This window comes from Sebastes umbrosus, chromosome 2, assembly GCF_015220745.1.
Source record: "Sebastes umbrosus isolate fSebUmb1 chromosome 2, fSebUmb1.pri, whole genome shotgun sequence".
Classification (NCBI taxonomy): domain Eukaryota; kingdom Metazoa; phylum Chordata; class Actinopteri; order Perciformes; family Sebastidae; genus Sebastes; species Sebastes umbrosus.
The window spans coordinates 2754049-2778314 of NC_051270.1; the positions used below are offsets into that span (position 1 = coordinate 2754049).

A 24266-nucleotide genomic window follows, 5' to 3' on the forward strand; every position below is an offset into this window, starting at 1 on the left:
AGACTCACTGTTGACCACCAGAGTCATTAAAGAAATAAAGATAAAATAATTTCATCAAGTAAATGTATACCATGATGGAATGATATACTGAATACTGAGAACTTGGGTCTGAGCTTGTTAATGTAATGTACTGTAGATCTTTTATTACGACCTTCTCTGGGTTACAAGGTTAACTTAAAATCTCCCTCCTGCATCAAAGCTGTTTCACAGACACGACACGACGCTGTTATCTGAGACAAACTGTGCAAGCAGGATTTAAACTAAGCTCGGTTTTACCTGCACAGGATAGATAGATAGATACCAAAACTAGACTTTTATCAATACCTTAGTTTGAGGAATAAGTTTTTTCTGGAAAACCTATTTTTAAAATATGCTAAACCTGTCAATGTGAGTGTTTAATGATCTCTGAACACATGAAGCCATACAACAACTGTACCTACATATAGTAGTACAGGCTAACATTGAGCAGCAATTTACGATTCTTTTTCTTCCTGTGTAATCTCGATGATTATTTTCTTGACTAAACCATTAACTGACTATAAAAATGACAGAAAACTGTCCATCGCACCTTCCAAAAACCCTCCGTGAAGTCAAAACTCAAAGATATTTAGTTTACGATGATATGAAACAGGAAAATCTTTTGATTGATTGAGAACCTGGAACTGAAAGGACGATCAGAATTGTAGTCCATTCATTATCTGTTGATCAATAATCGATTAATCAACTAACTCTTTTCCTGATTTGGGTCAGGAAATTGATCGCGGAATAACTAATAACTAAAAACGCCTTAAGAATCTGACCAAGAATTTGATACCAACTCTTGATATTTGATAGTTTTTGGTACTTACTTTGGTACTTTTTGTGCGTACTAAAATGAGAATAGCTGGTCCACCTTAAAGGTCAGTCCACCTTAAGTGAGCCTGGTTTCCCTTCACTTTAATCAGCAGGTGGCAAGCAAGACACAGGAACTTAGCTTGGGTCTTGAGGAGTTGTAGCATTTATTCACGAACAAATAAACCGTACACACACTGCGCTGCTACGTTCCCAGCTATAGACCCCTTTTCGTCAACCTCATTAAAAATGTAGCGACCAGGTGCCAGACCGTAAGCACGCGTCCAAGAGAAAGCTACGTAAACAGCGGACACAATGCCGAATAAACTCCCTGGAAAAAAAGCAGGGCGAAACGCCAAGCAGACAAAGCTCGTTCCAAAACGAGAGTGAATCTGAGGTTGGCTTTCACCCGCTGGGAAGCACCGTAACCCTCGTTGAGCCGGGGAGGTGGGGCCAACTTTGAACGCCTTCATTCAAGCCGTCTGCAGACTTACAAAAGTATTTGTGATACTAATATTTTTATTTAGCGTCAAATCATTACAGAAGTTATATTGAGAGGCTTTTCATATAGAGCAGGTCTAGACCATATTCATTTAATAACTAATTTAGAGACCCAACAAGAGATCCCCCATGAGCATTGAATTGTTATGCAACAATGGCAAGAAAAAACTCCCCTCCAGCGGGTAGAAACCTCGGGCAGAACCCGGCTCTGGGTGGGCGGCCATCTGCCTCGACTGAAAGACAAACGGACTTCGTGACAAAATACGTTTCCTTCCAAACGTAATTGAGAATACATTTAAGTTGTATGGGAACATCATTTTTAGGAGACCGGCTGCTCCTGTGCACATTTCCCATGATTCCTTGCTGCTCCCCTGTGTGGTGACAAAACGCTGCCACTCCACTCCAGCTAATAAACTCTCTGCATGTCTGAGAAGCTGATTAACCGCCTCGCTCCTCTCACTCCTATTTTCAAGCTGTCCAAGGCCAATCTCCTGTAAAGCCACTCGTGTGCCCACACGTCATTCAGACTGTTATCATGGAAACGGGTGTCGTCTGGGCGCCTGTGAATACAACGCCGCTCTAATAATGGAAGATTAACTGAGGGAGGATGGATGCTATAGTAAAACTGTGACTCTCTGTCGGCCCTGTTGGCTCCGAGGGATGAAGTGGCTCACATGAGATGATGGTGGACGCATCGGACCAGAACTGTTCCCCTGATAACAACTGGATGATACGATGGAGGGGAAGAAATGATTCAGGCTGTAAAGATGCAATCTAACATACTCTACTATAGCTCTAAAGAGTCTCTTTGACAGAACAATCCCAGCTACAGGTCCATTTACTGGCTTTCTCCCAGACTTCTGTATCTCATAATTATGATTTACTATCACATAGTTACGAGAGAAGATCTCATAATTACAAGATAACAGGTGTCACACCGTATTCTGTGACCTTTCGATTCCAGACGGCTACCTGCAGGTCTGAGAAGTGAAGCCGATGCTGAAGTGCCTTAAACTTGCATTCTCTCCTCATGAGACAGATTGTGCGATTCAATCAAAAGAATGAACTTCCAGTCTTGACTAATTAAGCCCTCATGGATGAGTAGCTCTGAAAAACAAATGGAAATTTAAACATCTACAATTGAAATACGACTCCATCTTGACAAATTTACTTGATATGATCAAACAACTCTGTCTCCTAGAAAATGATGTCCCATACAACTAAACTGCCATCTCAATTACATTTGAAGGGAACTGTATTTTCTCCTGGATTACGGTCGCAGGTTTAAACACGTGATTAACGTTGTAAATGGAAACAAAACAAAACAAAAACGCAACAAAATTCCTCGGTTAGTTTACTAAAAAAACATCATGGTTTGGCTTAAAATATGTCTGTTTGTTACATCATTTAAAGATAGGGTGGACGATGTTGGAAAGCTAGCATCATTTGAAAGTGGCATCGCATCAGGAGCTCCGTCTAAACCCACCACCAAACATGCGCGAGCACCGCCGCATCGTAACTACTTCACAGACTCAGAGCGGAGAGAGGACCTCAACTCAACAACGCTACCTCATGACAAGTAACCGCGGCAGTGCTACTGCATGGCTGAATTTTCTCTTCCATTCTCAGACTGCAACCAACTGAGTTCCCCTCCGCTCACTCCTTCCTTTCCAAGACTGCGGTAGCGTGAGTCGCCGAGTGCAAAACAGTGGTAACGCTGTTCGCCTCGCTCAGAGGTCATCCATACCATGATAACACTACTTTAGGAGCAACGGAAGTCAGACGGCGGCTGGCAGTACCACGGTTTAACACTCTGTGGCTCACGTTACCGCAGTTTCACAAGCGTGTCGGAGAACTACGGTGGCCTTCAGGTCTCTAGATTCAATGTTTGGTTTGTCCGTTCTGGACTACTGTAGAAACATGGCGGAGCAACATGGCGGACTACATGAAAAAGACCTGCTCCCTGTGTAGATATGAAGGGCTCATTCTAAGCTAACGAGAGATTAAACACAGAGATTCTTAGTTTCAGGTGATTACACATTAATGAAAACATAGTTATGAATATTATAATCTATATATTTCTGTCACACAGACTATGATTAGAAACATATTTGGGATACGTTAAAATTGAGAAACTAACGACGTTTCCCTCGAAACATGATTGAAAAATGCAGTTTTCGTTGTATGGGAATGTCATTTTTAGGAGACCAGGCTGGATCAAATGCTGCAGAACAGCTACTCAATGGGCCTGGTGGTTATATTGTTTTTGTCAGCTTCTGTTGCCAACATCAAGAAGGATCTTTCCGTGTCTTATATTAGCATCAATCACCTGGTGAATGTGTTTTGTTTCACTGATCTTTACAAAGTGAGCTGCTGCAGAAGAAACGCTTCCCTCTACACTTGTAAATCTCAGTGAGCTGCCTGATAGTGAGTGGGTGTTTCAGAGCATTAAGGAATAAATGGAAAGCGCAGCGAGCCCACACACTGGTGCATGATGGGGAAGCGCTTTGCAAGCCGCTCTACTGTCCGAGCTGGCGCGGCGTCACATCCTCGTTGCCACTGCAGCCTCACATGCCGGCGTGCCACTTGAGGCCGGGTGGAGAGATGTCAACTGTGGGTTTGGTGTTCATGTTTGTGTGGTAAAAGTAGACCATGTCCCATATATGTCACTCTGTGTGACTCCACATTCTGCTGCTGCTTTTTGGTAATTTTTCAGACATTTTTCTGAATTATTTTTAGATATATGTCGGCCTTTCTTCAGCCTTTTTTAGACATATTTTTGGACATTTTCAGAAATTTTTTTGGACATCTTTAGGACATTTTTAGAACATTTTTTTAGAATTTTCTTTGGACATATGTCAGACTTTTCTTCTGCCAAAAGAACAAAGTAAAAACCGTCGGAGGGTCAGCGTGGATACGACCTGCACCCTCCCATGTTGAATCCAGCGTGATAAACACTACACATCCGGTAAAGGATGGAAACACTTTGGGTTTCACACATTGACAGGAAAAGCTAGACATCACGGCTAAAGCTGCATGCTAACTCTATCACGGACAGGAAACGTTATCGTATTGCGGTAACGTTGCGGTTCGAGCCGGCCGTAGCTCTCGTCTCCGTGGTCAAATGGGCCGACGCTACGACTGTAGAGCACCCAGATACTGACATTTATGTTCTCTGCATTCAAACGGCCCCGATGGAGCTGACCATGGATGGATAAAGAGAACGGAGCTGACGGGAGAGCTAGAGACGGACTTGGAGAAGTTAGAGGAAGTAGACACGTGGGACTGCGTCCGGTTTTCAAAATAAGGTGTTAACAAAGTGAACTGTATATACAAAATACATCTATGGAAATAAGACTGATTGGATTATATTCACCAGAAGTATAAAACATCACATGTCCCTTATAAATTAAAAATAAAATACCACTAATTTGTGAGGGAAATGTCTTAATTCTTTGATTTTTGGGTTGCTGGTTAATAAATAATTCCTGACAATGATCCTGATATATTTGACTTCAGGACATCTCTGACTACATACATGCTGAAAATCAAACATTTTTACTGGAGTATTTATACATTTTCTAAAGTAAAAGTCCCTAGAAGTGTATAATTCAACTTTTTCCCATGGTCTAGTGATAAAAAAGTTAACAAAAATCACAATACATATCGAATCGGCACCAAAGTATCGTGATAGTATCGGATCAGGCGAGAGGTGAATCGTCGGAGCCCTAGAGAGCATGAAATATAAATCATTTACAGATATTGTAAGATATGAATAACTGACTCTCTCACAACACAACTCACTGTTTTAACCTTACACTACATACCGTACCACCAGGCTGGTTTAGGGATGATTTCAGAAGCCCAGCTGCTGTAAGCGACTATTAAAGTCGTTTTTTGGCTCCTGAGAACAAACTAATGAGGTGCTGCTGCTGCTGCTGTTGTCTGGCAGGTCGCTGCTCGGTCGGCTCCCAGCTGGCAGCAGCTTTTGTTTATAACCTTTATTATAAATTCACTGTGAGTGGCAGCATGATAAATGATACCTTTCCTTTATAAGACCAGCAGTAAAAGTCGCCCTCTTAATGAGCGGTCAGAGTCATCCAGAGGGTTATTAGTCTCAGCACAGGAAGCTGAATGGGAATATAATGAGTGAGGTTATTGACACTACTGTAATTATCACCACGTAAAAAGTGGTGATAATTACTGTTTGTTATAGAGACACTCTTACACGGTCAAATGTGATCAATTTAAGATGTTTACTATATTCAGGAGAGCTATGTTACCTCACTGTTCTAATCTCCTAGTTCCATAAAAGCTCTCGCAGAGACAGGTGTTGCATATTAGCATCTGCTCTAAACACTGTGATACTACATCGGATAGCTGTTTTCAGTTTGTATATTGTATCTGTCCTAGGGATGCTCATTTTGAAAAATGTTCTTAACCGATAACCGACCCTTGTTAACTGATTATTAACCGTTAACCGACCAGATTTGTGCCTCGTACCAGCTGCAGGAGCACAACAGATATTGGTTGACGGGAGTCTCCAGTTCACCGTCCGGGAGCGTTAACTCAGCAGCTACGATGCTGCGTGTAGTGTCACGGACATGCAGCCACTTTCCAAGTAAAAGTCTCCACTGCATAATTTAGTTTAGTTTAGGAAGTTGTCAGCTGTGTGGCTGCCTGGCGTAACGATACTCTGTCACCCGGCGTAACGATAGCGAGTGTCCGACAGCCCGTGTGTGTGTTTGTGCTACGTTATCAGCTCTAGCATTGCTGGAGGCTTCGCACTCCCCGTAGCCGCACACATACGGTCTGTCAGCGCGGCGTAACTTCAGCGAGTGTCTGACAGAGAGTGTGTGACGGCAGTGAGTGTGAGGTTGTCTGTGGCGTTCTAGATGTGAACGTAGCTGTAGCAGTGTGTTTACAGTTTATTTGTCGGTGAATAAATGCTACAACTCCTCCGCTCAAGCGAGCTCAACTCCTCAAACCAACTTCCTGTATCTGTAACTCCGGCTCAGACTCTCTTAAGGCGGGCTGTTAAGGTGGACCAGCTTTTCTCCTTTAAGTGACGGGTCGCTCCTCTGAGTTTTGCTCGGCTTTTTAATTCATTATTAATATTTATTTTAACCGTTTAACCGATAGCGTTAATCTGTTAAAATTCTTTATGTCGGTTAACGGTTAAACGGTTTATTATTAACAAACCTACCCGGGAGGAAACCGGGAGAGAGCGATGAATAACGGGAGTCTCTCGGGACAATCGGGGAAGGTTGGCGAGTATGTGTCCGCGGTGTTGGAAGGTGTGCTCGGCAGGTATGCTAAGCGCTGAAATAACTGTCCCCCATCCTGATGAAAACTACTATGCTGCATGCATAAGCGCGTGCATGTGCATGTGCATGAACGTGCGGCAGGGTCCGGCTTTGGGGGGTTTGAAAATATGGTCACCCTACTCATGGTGTCGCTATAGAGGAGATGTAGAGGATCATCAAAGTCCGTATGATTCATCCTCTGGGGAATTTGAATGTTTGTACCAAAGTTCATCACAATAGTTGTTGAGATATTTCAGTCTGAGGGGCGACATGGGAGTTTAATGTTAAAGTTTTGTGATGTAATTAGTTGTTGGTTTGAGAGGTAGCTTTCTCCAACATCGCTAACAGAATGGACACGCTAACTGTGTGTAACCGAAGCAGAGGTGATGTTTCTTTTTCTAGGGAGAACATGATTGATCGGTACGCTGATAAATCACTGTTTCCTGTCCTGATTCATCAATTAACTCCTATTGCACCAGACTGTACAGAACACATAAACCAGCTCGGTGCTCTGCAGCTCTACTGTAACTGCAGGAAATGAAACATTAAAGTGAGTCATGACTCCGAGCAACAGGGACAGAGTTGGGCTATAATAAACATAAATAAAGCATGCCGGTGTACATTTCCTCAGAGGGACGTAACCGTGACATGCAGCTGATTTGTACCTGCTGCTTTCAGCGTCACATGTATGAACACTGATGCAGCGTTCAGGTGAGCCTTGAGGGAAATCATCAAAGGGCTGATCAGAGCCTGTGGTGCAGCAGCAGCACTTCTGTATATTAAAGCTGCATGTGGCTGCTGCAACCAACTGACTCACACATACAGTAAAGGTCCCTAATTATAGCACCTCATACTATATATAGGTATGATTTATGGAGATATAGCCACGGATATTTAATGAGGATGTTAAATTTAGATTTGATTCACATCAGTATTTCCACGCTTCAACTCCAGGACAGGAGTCTTGGTCCTGATTGGCTTTTTTTAGGCAATTTAGGCAAGTTCATATGGCAGTATAACTTGTAGAAATGTTGGCTCAGTCAAATCGAGCAGCCAGGGTTCTGCAAGTAAAAGTCCTGTTCAGTTTTTCCACAGACTCTGACTACGTTTACATGCACAAAATATTCCTACTAAGCTGTTTACATGGCTAATGAAAATGAATATTCCACTAATATTCTCGTTTACATGCAGCCGTGCATACTCCCATTAACGTAACTGGTCACACGGGTCACAACAATGACCAGCTAGCTGTACATTATCCTGTTTATTACACGGCTACTATAATAATTATAATAATTTGACACAAAAACTGTCCGCCAGAGTCTGACATCAGAACTGAAGTTTTATATATATTTATGTTATAACGCGATAATAACATGTCAACGCAAACAAATTTTAACGCCACTAATGTCTTTAACGCAATCAATCTTTCCGAGGTTGTAGCTTTTAAAGCTAGAGTGAAGATACTGGTATCATATGAAACTAGAAAACCTAAAGAATCCATTGGTACCAGCTATGTCATACTAGCTTGTCTTGAAGGAGGTTAAATAACACTCCACACTTGGGCTAAATTTTGGTGAAGAAAAACTGTCATGTCCATTTTCAAAGGGGTCCCTTGACCTCTGACCTCCAGATGTGTGAAAGTAAATGGGTTCTATGGGTACCCACGAGTCTCCCCTTTACAGACATGCCCACTTTATGATAATCACATGCAGTTTGGGGCAAGTCATAGTCAAGTCAGCACACTGACACACTGACAGCTGTTGTTGCATGTTGGGCTGCAGTTTGCCATGTTATGATTGGAGCATATTGTTTTATGCTAAATGCAGTACCTGTGAGGATTTCTGGACAATATCTGTCATTGTTTTGTGTTGTTAATTGATTTCCAATAACAAATATATACATACATTTGCATAAAGCAAAGGTTAATTTTTTGTTGTGTAGTTGGATGTTGAAAGCTCTAGAAAGACAGGAATGGAGGATGCAGCAGCAGTACGTCTGTGTTTAAATGGTGCAGAGTCTTTTCCTTTAAGAATTGGTATCACACCGGTGGAGTGAATGTAACAGCAGTCGGTCGGGGACCACACCTCTACCGATCCAGCACAAACCATTATCCTTGTTGCTGGGCATCCAGTCTCTCCACGCTCCACCCTGCCTGATCCCGCTGAGCTCAGCACTCTGCCTCACCCACCCTGAGGCATTATGGGAGATCACAGAGCACGCTACAGGGTGGTGTGAGGGTGAGGGGGGCGAGGGGGATGTGTTTGTCTACAGGAGCATCTGATTACACAAATAATCCAATCTGATCTCATTCAGTCGGCTTTAGACATTATGAAACAAGGAAACATTCACAGAGACGTTATTACAGACGACCTGAGCTGCTCAGCCTGCAGAGTCCAAACGCTTGATGAAGCCGGCTCAAGGACATTTCAAAGACAGCTTCCAGTAGCAATAATAAACCACCAGCTGGTTAACTGGGTGATCTAGTTACAACCAGGCGGCTACCTCCGCTTCTGAGAAGTGAAACCAATGCTGAAGTGTCTTAAATCTGCATTCTCTCTAACAGCCAGCAGGGGGCGACTCCTCTGGTTGCTAAAAGAAGTCTGATTGTATAGAAGTCTATGAGAAAATGAGCCTACTTCTCACTTGATTTATTACCTCAGTAAACATTGTAAACATGAGTTTATGATCTCAATCGCTAGTTTCAAGTCTTCTTCAATACAGCATGATGTTCATTTAGTAAATTATGTTCCCATTTAGAGTCAAATAGACCATAAAGCAGGGGATGCTTTAGGGCGGGGCTACCTTGTGATTGACAGGTCGCTACCACGGCGTTGTCCGATCTGGGAGTTGTCCGTGTTTTTGTCTTACAACTTTAACCCTTTCACAGTGTGTTTTCACTTCATGAAAGTTAATTGAACATTTTTGGTCGCCTAAAAATGTTAATATTCAGCATTCGGTTGCACTTAGCTCCACCCTCTCGTGTCACTTCTGGTTGCAAAAAACCAAGATGGCGACGGCCAAAATGCCAAACTCACGCTTTAGGGCGGGACTACCGTTTGATTGACAGGTCGCCACCACCTTAATTGTAAAATTCTTGGTCGCCTAGAAACGTCTTATTCAGCGCTCGGTTGTACTTAGCTCCACCCTCTCGTGTCACTTCTGGTTGCAAAAGCCAAAATGCCGAATTCGAGGCTTCAAAATGGTAGTACACAAACCAATGGGTGACGTCACGGTGACTACGTCCACTTCTTATATACGGTCTATGGTTACAATGGAAGTAGGGCTACAACTAACGATTATTGAAATTTTTTTTACTTTGGTGAATTAATTGTTACATTTAGAGCTGCAACAATTAATCGATTAGTTGTAAACTATCAAATTAATCGGCAACTATTTGGATAATCGATTAATTGGTTTGAGTCAATTTTTAAGAAAAAAAAAAAAAGTCACAATTTTCTGATTGCAGCTTCTTAAATGTGAATATTTTCTGGTTTCTTTACTCCTCTATGACAGTAAACTGAATATCTTTGAGTTGTTGGATAAAAACAAGACATTTGAGGACGTCATCTTGGGCTTTGGGGAACACTGATCGATAATTTTCACCATTTTATGACATTTTATAGACCGATCAACTAATCGATTAATCGAGAAAATAATCAACAGAATAATTAACAATGAAAATAATCGTTAGTTGCAACCCTGGTTACATTGAGAAAATGACAGAAAATTGTAAAAAAATGTGCAGCACAATTTCTCAGACACCAAGGTGACGTCTTCAGATGGCTTGCTTTGTCCAAACAACTACAACTAAAGAGACAAGATCAGCCAATCAACAGGCAAATATTGTGATAATCGATTAATCGTTGAAGTCATTTTACAAGCAAACAATGTCAAATATTCTCCAGCTCCATCTTCTCAGATGTTAGCATTTAAGGGATAATGTACAGCGAGCCGGTCATTGTTGTGAAATAAACCAATCAGATCAGGTCTTGCATCACCCTTTCGAGGTTTATTTCACAACAATGACCTGCCAGCTGAACATTATCACGCTTATTACACGGCTACTTACTGAAGAAATCAATAATTTGACACAAAAATGGTCCTGCAAACTCTGACATCAGAGCTGCGCCCATAGCAACGGTCTGTTATACATAGCAACTGTCTGTTATACATAGCAACGGTTTGCTATACATAGCAACGGTCTGTTATACATAGCAACGGTCTACTATAAAGAAATAACAGACCGTAGAACGCCGTGATTGACCAATCAGAATTGAGTATTCAACACAGCCGTGTAATAAGTGATAGTAAACTAAATATCTTTTGGGTTTTGGAATGTTTGTAGGATAAAACAAGCCAAATTTCACGATTTGCTGACATTTTATAGACTAAATGATTTATCAATAAAATAATCAGCAGATTAATCAACAATGAATATAACTGGTAGGTGCAGCTCTGGTCTTCAGATTCTGTTTCTTTTGTCTGAACAGCAGCACAGAGCTCAAAATATTCAGTTTACTATCACAGAAAAAAAAAAGGAAGAAAAAAAAGAAGCTAGAACCAGAGATTATTTTGGGGATTTTTGTCTTAAAAATTATTTAAATCATTAATTGATTATTAGAAGATTAACCTTGGGTTTGTGGAATACTGTGGTGGGCATTTTTCTCTATTTTATGACATTTTATGACATGATGATCGATCAAGAAAATAAATGTAAACAATTGTTAGTCACAGTTCTACAACCAACAGTCCAAAGTTATTAAATTTAAATGATATGAAACAGAGAAATGGTCATTTGAGACACATTTAAATAACTGAAAGCAGCGAATGTTTGGTCATTCTTGCTTGATAAATGACTCAAACAATTAATCAGTTATCAAATTTATGGCTGCAACTAATGATTCATTTCATTGTTGATTAATCTGTTGATTACTTTCTCCATTAAACAATTAATTGTTTGGTTTACAAAATGTCAGATAACGGTGAGATCAATGTTTTCCAAAGCCCAAGATGATGTCCTCAAATGTCTTATTTTGTCCAAAACTCAAAGATATTCCGTTTACTGTCATAGAGGAGGAAAGAAACCAGAAAATATTCACATTTAAGAAGCTGCAATCAGAGAATTTAGACAAACACATTCTGACAAAATTACTCACACTGATTAATCGATTATCAAAGTAGTTGGTGATTAATTTAATTGTTGACAGGTAATTGATTAATCGTTGCAGCTCTAATCAAATTTGTCATTGATTATTTGAATCAATCGTCTACCTGATGAATCAAACTAATAACATACGTGTCGATCTTTACCAGCGACCTCAGACAAACACTTCATTTCCATCATGTAAATAAGACACAACAGAGATAATACATCTTCCTCCTTGTGTGCTAGTGGATTAAACAGCTGTCGGTCGTCTGCGTGTAGCTTTCTATTTCTGGATATTTTTTGTCTCGTCTGTTGCGTAAGTTTGGGGTTATTCAAAGAGTGAAGTCTAATCCAACACATCCGACAGCACCGGTTTCACATGAACCAATGAGCTGCTGCTGCCTGCAACCTGAACCGGACCGGAGACTCAGCAGCAGCAGCTTCAGAGTCTCAGAGTCTCAGTTTGTTGCCTTCAGGGTCACAAGACACGATGCTTTTAAATCCCACCTTCAAAATCAGGTCACCCGAATTTACTCGACTGAACTGAGAGCAGCTAAATGAACGTAAACTGTGAGCATGAAACCGTGAGTCAGAGAGGCTGTTTACACAGAAAGGCTGAAGGCCGACACTACTGTAACCTGCATCATCATCCTGATAATAAGAGAATTAAAGGGCCGGTCCATAATTATTATTATTTTTAGAAGTTTTTATATTATTCTGTAGCTTCACAGTAAAGTGTTCCTTATGTATTCAGATCCAAACATGCACATTTTGGTCAAAGTATGTGACCTGACGTAGGTTTCTGCATGATGACGCTGCTACGGTATACAAACATCCTCCAACTTAGATGGGGGTCGGCCTGCTGCCAGTTTGGAGAAGCAGACGGGAGTACCGGCACAGAAGCTAATCAACGTACTGCTGTGGACGCCACGTTAGTTCAAATCAGAAAGTCACACAATAACACAAACAAACCAACCGATCGATGCAGTGGTAGATCAGCAACTCTTGTGTTCCGAGAAGTAAAATTACTGTTTTTGTGAATGGAGTCTGGTGGCTTTGAAGAGAGCAATATAACGGCTTTAGTCCATCGTTAGTAAAGAGCTGTCTGACGGCGAGGTAAAGCGTCGAAAATATAGCGTACACTTAACTGATATTGATTTTTTTAGGTGGCTAAAACACTTTATTTTAGTTTAGTTAGTTTAGTAGGCTTTAGTTGTTATCGGTGAAAATATTTTAAATATAACTTACACTGTGGCTACATTTTATTTCTCTGCTGCGTCTGTCCGCTGCAGCTTCACCTCGCCGTCATACATCCCTTTCTGACGGGGAACTGAAGCCTTTGTATCGCTCTCTTCAAAACCACCAGACTCCATTCACAAAGCAGTAATTTTACCTCACAGAACACAGGAGTAAACATACAACTCCAAACTTATCACAGCTAACGTTGACTCAGCTTTAGTGGCAGTGTTCACATGATTATTCATAACCTTATTCATTATAGCTTACTTTAGTGATCTACGTCATTGCTTTCTGCTAACAGCTGAGTGGGCGTTTCCATTTAAAACAAAACAGAAAAGAACACAGAGGAACCCGCCCTTTAAGCTGTGGCTACAACTGACATCATCTTTATTATGTTTGGGGTTTTGAACAATCTGAGGAGGCGTTTACGGTCTACAATTACACATTTAAGACTTATTATATATGAATATTTTGAGTCAATATTCTTTGTGTTGACTGATTTTAAGGTAAAAAATAAAGTTATACCAGCAAAGTGAAGGGATTTCATGGAATAATATCCCTGCTGGCATTGTGAAAGAAGGCTTTAAATCATCAATTAGATCATTTAGATAGGAAGATAACATTTACAGAAGATGAATTTTAACATTTAAATGAAAAAGGTATAATTATGCAGTCTATTCTGGTGATTATAGTCACCTGAAGGGTGTGCTGGGATGTCATGACCTCCTAAATTCCTCCTTCTAGTACACCAGAAAGTCCACAATGTGACCTAAATGCATCATATGCATGTCTATGTGCTACTAGTGGAACATTTTAGGAGTAAATTAGATAAAATGAGCTCTTCATTTAATAGTAACAGTGAATGTAAACAGCTTTATGCAGTGAAATTGATCATCATGAGATAATAATGTTACGAATCCTCCTCTCATTTATTTACTGTCAAACTGTAACCTGCATCATCATCCTATATGATAACAAGAGAAGAGAGGCTTCAACTGACATGTCATCTGTATTATTTTTGGTAATTTTGAGGTTTTAACAGCCTGAAGAGGAGATTACAGTCTACAATTGCACATTTAAAGCTTATTATATGTATATTTTTGAGTAAATATTCTTAGAGTTGACTGTTTTTACGGCCAAACAAAAAAGTTCTACCAATAAAATGAGTTGATTTCGTCATCGATCATTCAGATCATTGTACATAAGAATTATAGAACATATATTTTAACATTTAAATGTCTTTTCTGGTGAGGATAGTCACCTGAAGGTGTGCTGGGATGTCATGACCTCCTAAAATCCTACTTCTAGTACACCAAAAAGTGTACACAATGTGACTTAAATGCACCAAATGCATTTCTATGTGCTACTATTGGAACATTTTATGAGTAAATTAAGATAAAATGAGCTCTTCATTAGATAGTAACAGTGAATGTAAACAGCTATATGCAGTGAAATTGATCCTATGTAGATCATCCACGGCCTCTTGTCTGCAAACACCTAGCCTATAACATTAATCCTCCTCTCGTATATTTACTGTCAAACTGTAACCTGCATCATCATCCTATATGATAACAAGAGAAGAGAGGCCACAACTGACATGTCATCTGTATTATTTTTGGAAATTTGGGGTTTTTAACAACCTGAGGAGGAGATTACACATAATACACATTTAAGGCTGATTATTTATATATATTTTGAGTAAATATTCTTAGATTTCCCTGTTTTTTAAGGCCAAACAAAAAGGTTATTCCAACAAAATAAAGAGATTTCATCATCGATCATTCAGATCATTGTAGATAAGATTTACAGAACATATATTTTAACATTTAAATGAAAAAAGGTATAAGTATGCAGTCTATTCTGGTGGTGATAGTCACCTGAAGGGTGTGCTGGGATGTCATGACTTCCTTAAATCCTCCTTACAGAACACCAGAAAGTACACAATGTGACTTAAATGCACCATATGTATATATGGCATATGTATATATACATATATATGCATGTCTATGTGCTGCTATTGGAACATTTTAGGAGTAAATTAGATCAAATGAGCTCTTCATCTGATAGTAACAGTGAATGTAAACAGCTCTATGCAGTGAAATTGATCATATCATGAGATAATAATAATAATAATGTTACTCACATCATATAGTCCACAACCTCTGTCTGCAGACACCCAGCCTATATAACATTAATCCTCCTCTCATATATTTATTGTCTATATATATAAATGCATGCAGTCAGATTCCTCCAGTGATGTGTATCAGTGTGTCTGCATGCAGCTGCAGATTAAAGCTGTTATAAAACACCAGACCAGCAGCAGCACTGGTCCGGTCTGTCGGTCGGTCTCCGCCTGTCTCTACTGAACCGACTATATCATCATCATCATCATCATCATCCTCTAGCCGAGGAGGAGCAGCTCTAACCGGAGGAGAACCGGCGGATGAACGGTGGAGAGTCTTACCGTCCTTCAGTGGAGGTGGAGGATGGAGGAGGTGGTGCTGATGCTGTGCTGCTGCTGCTGAGGATGAGGAGGATGAAGGCTCTGAGGATGGCCTGGTCCAGCTCTGCTCTGCTCGGCTCCACTCTGCTATCTGCTGGCTCGTGCTGCATTCAGGAACCCCTCGTACACTCCAGTTTCAGGAGGTTGTAAGCTGATCCAGAGGCATTCACGTGAATCGGAAATTAGATTTCTCTCTATTTAAATTCGACTTCTCATAAAGAAGATAATATGATGAGTTGATATCTGAGTGATAATTCAGTGATGATATTAAATCCAGGGTCGCAGCCAGGATTTTTTAGAAATACTGAGGTCATGAACACACCCCTCACCTAATGATGTTTTTAAATGTGTTTTTTAATTACTTTGATTTTTCACATTTGTTTCCCAACATGAAGGTCTAAATCAGGGGTCAGCAACCTTTACTACCAAAAGAGACATTTTAGGCAAAGAAAAAAAAAAATCTGTCTGGAGCCACAAAACATGTGATCATTGTGATGAAGGTAACAGTTTATAGTCTAAGTTTATAGTATATAAGTCTAATGCAGTGAGGACCAAAGAGACAATGTAGTACGGAGTATTAGGGCCACATTGAGGGAAAAAAACATCTGAGATTTACAGAATAAAGTCAGAATATTACGTTAAAAAAAGTCATAACTTTACGAGAAAAAAGTTGTAATGTTGCGAGAATAAAGTCATAACTTAAGAAAAAAAGTCGTAATATTGCGAGAATAAAGTCATAACTTTACGTGAAAAAATAAAATAACACGTAAAATTACTACTTTATAATATTATGACTTTATTCTCGAAATCTCAGATTTATTTTTTTTCCCCTCAATGTGGCCCTAATACTCCGTCGTACCGTCGTACCATAGACCTACAACAATGATTAATAAAAATTAAAATGTAAACAAAAAACAGTCATTCATTTCCATTTTTTTATAAATCCACAGGGAGCCACTGGAGAGGAGCTAAAGAGACGCATGAATCTCCGGTGCCACAGGTTTCTGATCCCTGGTCTAAATGGTGTTTCAAAGTCAGGAATAAAATGATCAGGGAGAAATGCTGAAGCCTTTTTTATTTACTATTATGTTGGCCTAAAAAAAAGTAGTCAGATTTATGTTTAAAGGATCAGTGTGTAGCATTTCAGAGGATCTATTGGCAGAAATGAAATAGGCTATGTTTTCATTAGTGTATAATCACCTGAAAATAAGAGTCGTTGTGTTTTCGTTACATTAGAATGAGCCGTTTATATCGACATAGGGAGCGGGTCCTCTTCAGGTCTTGTCTAGAAGATAATGTAACCTTTATTATGGAGCGGACTGTTAGTTGCTCCATCCCGACATGAAGCGGGATTGCATGTGATTGCAACTTTATGACAACCACATGCAGTTTGGGGCACGTCATAGTCTTAGTTTACATCATAGTAGGTGTAGCAGGCCAATAACCCACATTTAATGACGATGACGCACATTTAATGAGCTGTTAGCAGTCAAATCGGGTGCCAGCAACGATGGGATTTGGCTGTCAAGCTGCATTAATCCACATAGGGGGCAGAAGAACCAACAGTTTACTGTGGAGGTGGATGCTTTACAAGCTTATCTAGACAAATAATGTCAGATATTATTATTCAGTGGGAAGCGAGTGGATTTGTCTGATCTGGAAAACGGGACTTTTCAAACAGCTGTGACTCAAAGCAGCTGCTGGGTGGGACAGAGACAAGCTAAAATAGACCGTCAGCTCTGCCAACCTGAACCACCAGAAACCATGAATCACAACATTTGACTAACGGAGATGCTAATTCAGAGAGGAGGATGTCAGCGTTTCAGCCACCTTCCCTGTCAGAAGTAGTCTAGACATTTATCACTTTGTCCCTTAAATAACTTGCTTTGGATCACAGAATTATTTGATACAGAAATAGCTCACAGAGAGAGGGCAGAGAACATGCACAAACTGTCATTCATCAACTTTAAGGTTGCTGTGAGGGGAGAAAAGAAAAGTTCCACCCTTCAGGTCTGATTATAAAACGGTATTTGAACAGAGTGGTTGCTATGGTGTTTTAAACCGCCTCTGTAAAAAGCCTGTCAGTGAAACTCAAGAGCATCATATCCACTCTGTTGAAGCAGCACTGATGCAGCATCATCTCAGATGACCGGCAGTCTCCTCTAAATGTCAGACAGCTGTTAGTCGTACAGCTCGGATGCCCGGCTGCCGCGCCCTTCTCTCCAGACGCGCTGGTTTTCTCTCTCCCCCGTGAATGTCTCAGATATTCCTGCCCTCCTCTTCCTCCCTCCTCTTCCTCCCTCCTCCACCCCTGACATCACTCTCAGTTCCCTCACACATAGACGGATACACACACACAGAGCGGCTGGTCAAGGTCACATGTTTCTGTAAAGGTCGTGTAGTATTTCCACCATGACCGGTGCTTTCAGTTTGAGTGACTCTCTGTGTGCAGCAATTCATCTAAACAGCAGCAGCAGTTTTCTTACCAAACCTTCTTTGTGAGCATGTGTGGTATTAGTACATAACAAAATGGCCATTGTTGTCAGTTGTCATGGCGGCAACCAAGCCCCCAGGAGGAGCGCCGGTCGTTGATGCCAATTTTTGTAGTGAGTTGTGACGACAGCGTGATGGCTGTGACCCGGTAGCTTGTCCTTCTCCAGAGCGGCGGGGAGTGAGGCGGAGGGACTGTTAGCTGGCCACCAGCCCATTTTCTGTAACCAGCGTAATATTAAGCATGGTGGAATTAGCAAGCTGGCTAACTCGTCAGCTGTCCACTATGGATGTATAAAGAGAACTGGATACAGCGTTGGAGGCAGGGCCCCGTTCATTCCTATGAAAGTTGCTCAGTGGCACATGAAGCCAAAATGGCTCGACTGCAGAGTGATAAAGTACCCGGATCTTCCAGCGATTTTCCACATCCATTGGGCCCATGGAGCAGGCGCGGTAGCGTCCGCTCAGTCACATGGCTCAGTCACGGGGTCTCAACCGTCTCGGTGTCGTCACGGCTTGCTAACCCACCTCCCATCCTCTTGGTCTGGGTTAGTGCATTTTACAACTTTTAACCTAATGATTTAAATAAGGACTATTAGAGTGTTCATACTGGGGAGTTAATTCACCACAAAAAAAAATTATCCGCTGAGTTACAGATGTCTCTTTGCCAATGTAAGTCTATGGGAAAAAGTCTTTTTGGGCCCAATGGCATCACGTGACGGACACGGAAGTTGTAGTACCGCCTTTTGGCCACTACGAAAATTTGCATCAAAGCCCAGCGCTCTTCCTGGGGGCTTGAGTTAACGTTAACCACAACCGTTTCCTAACCCTACCGTAGTGGTTGTGTTGCCTAAACCTAACTTCCTGTGAAAACGGACGTTTATTTTGAAAGGACACTATGCATGTAACGAGCGTATATTGACACATGAGTGATGGCTGCAACACAGAGGAGGCTGTCAGGGAGCTGAACAGCAATATTAAAGACCCTCCACACACTCACACACATGCATCAGACACACAGGTATAATGTCCGCTGCTGTATTCTCCTCACGTACACACAACATGCTGGCAGGGAGACAGAAGGGAGAAAAGGGCAGAGCAAACAATATTCACAGAGTAATGGAGGCAGAAGCATCATGAGAGGGCAGTAATATAATGTTGCTCTGTCAGCAAGTGTAGTTCCTGTGTCTCAATACTGCATTACTACATTATTAAAGGGAGGGTCCACTATGCATGTAACGAGCGTATATTGACACGCCGTCCCTGGTCCGTCCAACATTAATGCAAGAGAGGTACCCCTTGTGTCGGTCTCCAATGCCGAGGTGCGCTGAACAACTGGCAGTATTTGACGAGTTGGGAGTGGTGGAAGTAGAAGTTGAAGCAGCAGCGCTGCTTGTGTGTTCCACCAATCAGCGCAACCCTTTCTCATGGTCCATGTCCACAGGGGCGTTTTTTATCGCGAGGGATCGCCTCGCTTCCCAGCATTGGACGCTTGATGGGCTGCCACTAGACACTCGGCACCTGATTGGACGAATGCTTTCCCTCCGTGGGCTGCTGCTCCCAGCTTTCAAATCAGAACCAACATGGCGGCTCGTTTTAGAAAGAGATGAAAGCTTTTCTTGTATTATGAAAATAGTTCACCGAAGTGTGTTTCTGAAATGTGTTACCATCATGGTACGTGTCCACAGGCTCCGTCCTTTCCACACTTCCAATTCACTGTCTATGTAAGCAGCCGTGCAATGCATTCTGGTAGCGTGGCGGCGGGATATTCGAGAGACGGGGCGTCACGTCGCCCGCTCCTCATTTGCAGGCTAGTTAGACTTTAGGCTACTTTATGCAAATCAGGGGCATCCGGTGCAACTCACCACCTCTGGAAACTCCCTAGAAACTTTTTAACTAACCGAAACAACTGCACGGCTAATTTCATGCATAAAATGTTTTCAGAAACACACTTCGGTGAACTATTTTCGTAATATAAGAGAACCTTTCTTCTCTTTCCAAACGAGCCGCCATGTTGGTTCCGGTTTGAAAGCTGGGAGCTGCAGCCCACGAGGGAAAGCGTTCGTCCAATCAGGTGCCTTGTGTCTAGTGGCAGCCCATCAAGTGTCCAATGCTGGGAAGCGAGGCGATCCCTCGCGATAAAAAAAACGCCCCTGTGGACACGGACCATGAGAAAGGGTTGCGCTGAATGATGGAAGACACACAACGCTGCTGCTTCAACTTGTGCACAGCTTCATTCATAAACAAGGAAGTACTCTAACCATCCATCACTCAACAGATGATTTACTGCAGAGACAGACGCTCTTCCTTTCACTTTCCTCCTCTGCATGTCATTCATTACATCCAACGTGCATCAGTAAATACTATGATGTCATCGCAGGGAGACAAAGGTTTATTTTTTTTCAACGTGGTTTTTAGATGAAACATTCAGGGAAACTAAACCTCAGGCGGCAGAATGTGTTCACCACTGTGACCACCAGTGATCATCATCATCATCGGACTACTTTCCCTAATCTTTACAGGTCTTCAGACCGCAGTGGAAACGCTGATAACAGGAACCTTTTAGTTCCTCGAAAAGTAGTTCCAGGGACTAAAATTACCGGGGACTTCTCGGTGGAAACCCGGCTTTAATTTAGTGTAAGTGTTTTTTATTGCGATCCACGATAAAATCCTGTACTGTCCCATCACTAATCTATAGTAATGATAACTTATACTTTATTGCTTATCCTGTCCCCATCATGTACTGTGTGTAAATGTGGGTGGAGGGAATCATAGAAATATCTTTTTAAATCTAATATAACACTACCTTAAAAACACCTCCCTAACCACATTTTGTCAACATAACTAGCTTCTAAATGATCATCTCTACTGCTGTACTGGATTGCAGTAGATTGTGTAGATAATGAACTGGTAACTCAGTGTATTTGTCCTCCACTCCGCCAAGGACATTACAAACATCCCTACAGACTCTCTTCTTTCAGAGCTCACATTACAGTAATCTCACATCTTTTAGTGTGTGTGTGTGTGTGTGTGTGTGTGTGTACATGTGTGTCGGTAGGTGTGTTGTCAGGTCCAGATGAAAGGCTCTGGATCAGGGGACCCTCCTTCTTGATGTACAGCCCTGACTGCAGAGGAGAGCCGAGGCACGGATCAATAACGGCTGCTGAATTATTAATCAGCACACGTTCCTCTAAACCGCACCCAGAACAAATGCTGGAAATTTTTAAGGCGTGTCATTAAAATTTTAACTACTCGTTAGATGACTGACAAGGACGCGTCGCACGTCGTCGCCCGCAGGTTATTTATCTGAGCCGCGACAATCTGTTCGTTGGTGATTATCACCTATTGCTTTTCACAGCACGTCTCTGTGATTTGCTGGAGGAACAGATCACTGACAGCTGAGCATGTGCAGTGTGGGAGAGAAACTCATAATCAGGCTCTCTATTGGTTCAGCATCGTTACTGAAATCCCAAAGAGATATAGAGTATAGTAGAGAGAACACAAAGTGACTTTAGCTGAGTTGTAAGTGTAGTTAAAGGCTGTTTTATTCAAATGGAAACGCCCACTCAGCCGTTAGCAAAACGCAGTAACGTAGATTACTAAAGTAAGCTTATCAATAAGGTTATGGATAATATGAATGCTAGCACTAGCTGAGTCAACGCTGAGCTGAAATAACTGAAAGGATTCCCAGGGCGTCAAATACCAACGCCTTGTCATGGCCGTCAGCATTAGATACCGACACTTAAAGCCCTTTTCAGCTTCGGTATTAGACGCACCGGGCTTTCCATTATTGCTTATTATGGGCTATAAAAATTACACTTAGGGAAAGTGTGATGGGAGTGTGGTGAGGTAGCTTTAAGAGCGAAAAGATACACATAAGGCAGACGGTCGGGAGTGGAAGCGGATGGGTCCAACAAACACAGGGCTTTCATCCAGGAGACCGCTGTTCGTGTCCCGTACGTCACGTTACAATCAAAGCTGTTCATTTGCGTCCCCTGTTCACGATGTTCAGTGTCATTTTCACTGTACAAACTTGTAACCATGTAGTTTTTTCCTAAACCTAACTATAGTGGTTTTATTGCCTGAACCTAAGCAAGTGTTTTTGTTCACTTCACAACATTAAGCACGTATTTAATGCGACTGAAAAGTGACACAGAGTCAGAGTCTGGCAAAGTGTCAGTATGTGATGATTTGAGATGTCAATGCGTTGGTGTACTCCCGCGTTCTGCAAAGTAAAATGACTGTTTTTGTGAAAGAAGTCTGGTGGCTTTGAAGAGAGCGAAAGGGCTGTCTGACGGCGAGGTAAAGCGGCTGTGGACGTAAAAACGTATTTAAGCCCCCTAAAAAATGTATCCTATATTTAGAATATTTTCGGCATCAGACAGCCCTTTCTGACAGGGAACTGAAGGCCTTATATCGCCGTCTTCAAAGCCACCAGACTCCATTCACAGAAACAGTAATTTTACTTCTCAGAGCAGCGGGAGTTGCTGGTCTACCGCTGCATCGATCGGTTAGTTTGTTTGTGTTATCTTGTGATTTTTGGATACAAAATAACGTGGCGTCCACAGCAGTACATTGCTTAATAGCTTCCGTGCCGGTACTCCTGTCTCCTTCTCCAAACTGGGAGCACGTCGACCGCCATCTAAGTTACTGTATGTAACGTTAATGTACTGACTATAAGGATGTATACTATACACGTCAACACTTTCTCACTCCCAACTCGTCAAATACCGCCGCTTGGTCAGTTCCCCTTGGCATTGGAGACCGACGTGCGGGGTACCCCTCTTGCGTTACTTTTGGACGGACCAGAGACGGCGTGTCAATATATGCTTGTTACATGCATGGTGTCCTTTCAAAATAAACTTCCGTTTTCACAGGAAGTTAGGTTTAGGCAACACAACCACTTAGTTAGGGTTAGGAAACGGTCGTGGTCGACGTTAACTTCACTGACTAGCGACTCACGGGGCTGACGAAACCGACAAGTCACGTGACTAAAGACTGACGTGACAAAATAAGTCAACGTTACTTTTAGTTTCACGGGACATGAACAGCGTCTCCTGGTTGAAAATCTTGTATTTGTTTGACCCATCCAGCAGCCCTCCTACCCGCCCTGAAAGGACTCTCACGCTAATAATACTACGTCGCTTGCTCCGCCCGTTGAATAACACTGTGGGTGGGTTTACATTGGAGTTAGTTGAAAGCCCGGTTCATCACATACTGTTGCTAAATGGTGCCTCCGTGCGTCGGTTTCTGATGCCGAGGGGCACTGACCAAACGGTGGTAGGAAAATAGCATTTTGATGCTAAAACATACGTACTTTGACCAAAATTTGAATGTGCAGACACCACTGGGAAGCTACAGAATGATATTAAGACCTAAAGAAAATCCTAAACAGTGGACCCGCCCTTTAATAATGTAGTAATGCAGTATTCAGACACAGGAACTACACTTGCTGACAGAGCAACATTATATTACTGCCCTCTCATGATGCTTCTGCCTCCATTACTCTGTGAATATTGTTTGCTCTGCCCTTTTTCCCCCTTCTGTCTCCCTGCCAGCATGTTGTGTGTACGTGAGGAGAATACAGCAGCGGATATTAAACCTGTGTGTCTAGTGCATGTGTGTGTGAAGGGTCTTTAATATTGCTGTTCAGCTCCCTGACAGCCTCCTCTGTGTTGCAGCCATCACTCATATCTCTGTCTCTGCCTGTCAGCTTCATCCTGATGCTACGTCCGTCACGCTCTGTGAACACCCACTCAGCCTTTAGGTGTTTGTGGGGGAATCATGTCATATGTGATGTGAACACTCCCTTTATTCATAAGATACTATATTGAATAAATTAATTAGCGGCGTGGCTTTAGGGATGGATGTCGGTCCGTCTACCTCTTTGGTCCAGACTGACATATCTCAACAACTGTTGGATGAATTGAGCATAACATGTGGTGCAGACATTCACGGTTCCCAGAGGATGAATCTTGATTGACTTTTCCTGTAGCGCCTCCATGAGGTTGACATTTTGGTCTCAACAACTATTGGATGGATTGCTAGAACATTTTGTGGACATTCATGTTCCCCTCAGGATGAATTATAATATCTTAACTTTTCATCTAGCATCATCATCACGGCAAAATTTTAATTTGTCCAATACTTTGTCTACGATTAAATAACTCCCAGAGGCCCAGAAGGTTTATCACATATCAGCAATTCTGTGATCATTTTATTTGTGGTCAACTTAAATAATAACTTA

At 41.8% G+C, this 24266-nt stretch overlaps 2 protein-coding genes and 1 long non-coding RNA gene across 15 annotated transcripts in view; 1 reads left to right on the forward strand and 2 right to left on the reverse strand.

Moving 5' to 3' along the window:
• Positions 1 to 24266, reverse strand: part of map1aa (microtubule-associated protein 1Aa) — a 62236-nt gene that overhangs the window by 20833 nt on the left and 17137 nt on the right. Inside the window, exon 1 of one of the 2 annotated variants that reach the window (XM_037754890.1) lies at positions 15491 to 15649. The exons of the other annotated variant lie outside the window; for it this stretch is intronic. The gene's annotated coding sequence lies outside the window, so the exon portion shown is untranslated. Of the gene's footprint in view, positions 1 to 15490; positions 15650 to 24266 lie in introns of those variants that run through there. 2 annotated transcript variants of the gene reach the window in all.
• The window catches only part of tp53bp1 (tumor protein p53 binding protein, 1), a 71883-nt gene that overhangs the window by 1512 nt on the left and 46105 nt on the right, over positions 1 to 24266 (forward strand). The window lies entirely within an intron of this gene.
• Positions 689 to 22914, reverse strand: LOC119479443. Its single transcript, XR_005204686.1, has 3 exons — positions 22717 to 22914; positions 6996 to 7000; positions 689 to 1663 (listed from the first exon to the last, which is right to left on the reverse strand). It is a non-coding gene; the product is annotated as an uncharacterized LOC119479443 (long non-coding RNA).